Genomic DNA, 5,059 nt, shown 5'->3' on the forward strand with positions numbered 1-5,059 from the left:
TAATATTTTTGTGATAGTAGCTAGTGACTAAAATTCCTCATTGTGATTAACAAATTTAATTGTATTTCTTTTATTGATTTTTGCTGAATAGAATTTGTGTCACCACATTACTTGCTTACCTTAAAACTTGTAACTTTCATTCACTACTGTAAATTTGTGATTCTCACACTAATATTAATTGCTCTTCATGTTCATATATTTTTTCATTAAAGTTGCTGTTAAGAAATAAACAGGCCACTGCTCTGCTCGCTCCACCTGCATCGCTGACACTCTGGGACTTACATTCTGGATACTCTGTCAGAAGCAAATGGCACTTTTGCCTTATACTTTTTGAAAAAGTTGCAGGAGGACAACTTGAAAAACATGTTTGCCTTGCCCATGAGCATCTCCCCTTCCCTGGTCATGGTCTTCATGACCATGGACAAGGGAAACACCATGGCCGAGATGGTGCGGGCACTTTCGTTAAGTAAAAGTGGTGACAGAGGTGAAGATCTCTCAGGGTTTCCAATCACTTCTCACCCAGGTTAAAAGGACTGGTATGCATTACTTACTTGGAAGAGGAAATGAGCTAAAAGTTTTATGATTTCAATTCATCTTTTAAAGATTTTTGATGCAAATTCTACCAAGCAGGGTTGGAAGAGCTTGACTTCTTCAAAGCTACAGGAGAGGGGAGAAGACATAAACATCTGGACAACTAACAAGACAGGAGGTAAAATTACAGAGTTGTGTCTTTAAATTCAGTTAATCAAGTTATGTGTCTGGTTCTTGGGAATGCCATCTATTTCAAATTGTGATAATTGTGATAATCGGTTTAACAAACAGTAGACCAAGGAAAGACAATGTAAACTGAGTAAGAATGAAGAGAAACCCGTGGGAATAATGATTAAGAAATCTACCTTTAATATGACCTGTATAGGAGATACAGTCACCAAAATTGTGGTACTGCCTAATGTCGGCAAAGAGCTGAATATGAATCCTACCTCCTGATGAAAATGACGATCTGGAAATGGTGGACAATTTACTTATAAGAAATTCCCAGAATGGACAAGACCAAATATGATGAATGAGGAAAATCTGAAAGAATTCCTCCCTCAATTCGTACTGCAAGAGAATTATGGCACAAGGAACATCCTTCACTCTCTGGGCATGACTGATACCTTTGAGCAGGACTGGGCAGACTTTTCTGGAATGTCCAGGAGAGAACTGTTTCTGTCCAAGGTCATACATAAGTCCTTTGTGGAACTCAATGAGGAAAGGAGAGGAGGCTACATTCACTACTGCCACCATCATGATGTTTGGACTTGCAGGAATCATCTGCAAGTTCTGTGCTGACCACCCCTTTCTTTTCTATATTCAGCACAGCAAAGCCAATGGTATTCTGTTCTGTGGTGGATTCTCCTCCCTTGAGTAAATGACCTGCACTGCATGTAGCTTTTCTCCTGTGTCCTACTGACCCACTGTTCCGGTGACACTTCACAAGGTGCCTGAAATCTAGAATAACCTTGCGACAATCCAAAAATAAAGGCCTTAATTTTGAAACTCCCCCCAAAAAGATACACGATATGTCAGTAGACCCAAATTTTTATATTATAAAAGTCAAAATAATCTATTACTGTTTATAGCTTTTTATATAAGTGCATGATTAATTAAAATTTTGTATCTTTTATTTATTCTTATAATCTCATTTTCCCATATATAGTTAATTTCATTTTATCCTTTTACTGTAATACATGTAAGACTAACAGAAAACTATACAGCCACACAAAAAATATTTAGAGCATAATTGTTTTAAGGCAGACACCATTGAACTACAAAACCTAATTAAATACTACAACTTGGCCAGCGTCTGTAAATGTCCATGTATATACCCTATTATTACCATCACAGTCCCTTTCTTCCTCCTGAGCAGACCCACTGTTCTGTATTTTATAGTAATCACTTTCCTGACCTGTAACAGTTGAAGGATCTGAACCAAGCCTTTAGTGCAATATGTAAGATTTCCCACAGTGTGAATTTTGCCAATTGCATATTCAATGTTCAACATTTGTCTTTGTATTCCTAGCAAAGTGGCATACAGATCCGAAGGCTTGATCAGACCCAGGTCCAAGGTCTTTGGAATGGCCATGATGGCTGTCTTTTCAGCGTCAGACAATAAGTTTGGCTGTCCCTTGAAAATCTGCTTTCTGCCCTGGCTGGTGTAGCTCAGTGGATTGAGCATGGGCCTGTGAAGCAAAGGGTTGCAGGTTCAATTCCCAGTCAGGGCACATGCCTAGGTTGCAGGTCAAGTCCCCAGTAGGGGACACATGAGAGGCAACCACAGGTTGATGTTTCTCTCCCACTCTTTCTTCTTTCCTTCCCCTTCTCTAAAAATAAATAAATAAAATATTTTTAAAAAGAAAATCTGCTTTCTTTATTTACTATTTAATTACTCCTTGATTTACTTTATATAGGAAAGTCAGGATAAATACTTAATTATTTCCTTTATTGACCATTTTTCAAAGTAATAAAATAGTTCTCTATTATTCTTCATAGGTAACCTATTCACCAATTTTTAAATAAAATCATTAAGAACAGACTATTTAAATACAATCATGGGTTTCAATTATTTGCAAATATTATGCTTACTGAAGTTCAAATTCCCTCAACTTTGGCCTAGGGAAATCTTTCAGACATAGTTTCTAATTCTTTTTTTTTTTGTCATAACTGGCAGTTTCGGTAACTTCTTTAATTTCTAATATGATAAGATGTTTCTAGGCTCTTCTTGAATATTTTCAGCTCCAGACTTGGAAATAACCATTTTTGCAAGAAGTCCTAGTCTCTACAGGGGCCAGTGGTATTTCAGTGTTACAATCTAAGTGGTATGGATGTTCATTGCTACTAGGCCAGTCATTGATTTTAGCCCTCTACTGAGGACTGCCTTAGGGAGTGTACGTGTATAGTCATTATCTTTCTTTTTTTATACACAAGTAAGTTTGGTTCTCAATAACACAAGGAATTTGAATACCTTATAATTATTCATTTGCTTTTTCCACTTTAACACAGCTATCACTTACCTCACATTTTCTTTCCTTGAAATACCAAATACTTTTATCCATTATCTTACACCACTCAAATTTGTTCATAAAAACTATAAAGAAATACAGAAAAAGTATTCTTATTAAGACTAGAGAAAAATTCAGATTGCAATCTAGTTTTCTTCTTCTTTTAGGTTTTTTACTGTTTTCTCAAATACCCAATCTTTTTTTCTACTTGAAAAAGCCAATATAGTAACTAGAACATTTTTGTGTGTTAGTCATTGTTATTCAATATTCTCAGATATATGTGATTTTAATCACACTTTAAAATATTTAATTTCTACATTTTATTTTGTTATTAAGCATATAACTTTTATTTTATTTATTTTTAAGAAATATTTTTTCTTTTTTAAAAATATTTTATTTATTTATCTTTAGAGGGGGAGGGAAGGAGAGAAATATCAATGTATGGTTGCCTTTCATGAGTCCCCTGTAGGGAACTGGCCTACAACCCAGGCATGTGCTCTGACTGGGAATTGAATCACGATTGTGTGGTTCGCAGGCCCTCTCTCAATCCACTGAGCTACACCAGCCAGGGCAAGCATATAACTTTTATATTTGTTCTGTCCTCTTACTGATTTTTTTAATTTAATTCTTGCTCAAGTACAGTTTTCTGTCTTATATTCCCAGCCCTGCCCCCCAGTGCTCCCCACCTCCCTCCCATTTCTGCCCCCCACCTTAGTTATTGTCCATGTGTCCTTTATACTTGTTCATGTGAGTCCATCCCCTTTCCCCCTGTGATTCTCTCCCCTCTCCCCTCTGGACCCTGTCAGCCTGTTCCGCATTTGAGTGTCATTGGTCATATTTTGCTTGCTTGTTTGTTTTGTTGTTTAGATTCCTGTTAACAGTGAGATCATATGCTATTTGTCTTTCACTGCCTGGCTTATTTCACTCAGCATAATGCTTTCCAGTTCCATCCATGTTGTTGCAAAGGGTAGGAGCTCCTTCTCCCTTTCTGCTGCATAGAATTCCATTGTGTAAATGTACCATAGCTTTTTGATCCAGTCATTTACCCATGGGCATCTAGGTTGCTTCCAACTCTTGATTTTTTTAACTGAAAAATATTTGTGTGTTTGATTTTATTTGCTTCCTAATATCTAGTGTATTTTTGGATCTATTTTACCTTTTTGGAACTAAGGCTTTTATTTTATCTTTTTGGAACTTAGGTTTTTAGTATAGCTTTAAAATTTTGAAGTTATTTTAAACTTACAGAAAAAATTATAAGCACAATTTTTCATTAAACTCAGGATGTAAGTATTTTATGTGGTGAATGCCATCATCATATAATTGACTATGTAATTATTACACAACACAAGCACAATAAATATCAAAATCACACAAAAATATCAAAATCAGAAAATTAACATAGATACATTATTATTATGTAATCCCTGGTCATATGCAATTTTTGACAGTTGTCCTTGTCGAGACATTTTTAGATTTTATCAAAATTACAAGTTAGCAAGTTAACCTATCACAGCTTCATGGATACTAACACTACCCATGTGAACCTTGGGTCAGTCACAAGACATTTTTGCTCACAATATAGCAAGCCACATGAGCTTCATGTTTATTCAACTTGTCTTTCTTCTTAATTTATTTCTTTTAATTTTAACTTTTCTATTTAAATAGTGAGTTTTAAATGTTTATGATTGCTAAAAATGTTTCAGAAATAATTACTTGTATTAAATTTCACTCTTCACATCCCTGTACTGTCTCATTTAAACACCTTTTATTCTCTAAAAATACTAATGCTCTTCATAATATACCATTAGAAGAGATATCTAAATGAAAGGCCAGTGCAATATTTATTTTAACTCTGATGCCAACCGAATGTATAAAGTATACTAGTCTTTTTTAAAATATATTTTAGGAAGTTTATTATAAATCATTTATTACAAAATAATGTAATGAATTGAAACATAAGGTCTAGCCACTATCTTGTTATGTTTGGTGTCTTGTATGAGTATTTAAAACTAGATGAT

The 5,059-nt window shown here is 34.8% G+C and overlaps 1 pseudogene; it reads left to right on the forward strand.

The window, feature by feature from the left end:
* Positions 1-282: 282 nt before the first annotated feature.
* Positions 283-1,411, forward strand: LOC118995742 (serpin B6-like; annotated as a pseudogene).
* Positions 1,412-5,059: the final 3,648 nt, after the last annotated feature.

This window comes from Sturnira hondurensis, unplaced genomic scaffold, assembly GCF_014824575.4.
Source record: "Sturnira hondurensis isolate 20B ecotype Veracruz unplaced genomic scaffold, ASM1482457v3 Scaffold0010428, whole genome shotgun sequence".
In the NCBI taxonomy this organism is placed as follows: Eukaryota; Metazoa; Chordata; class Mammalia; order Chiroptera; family Phyllostomidae; genus Sturnira; species Sturnira hondurensis.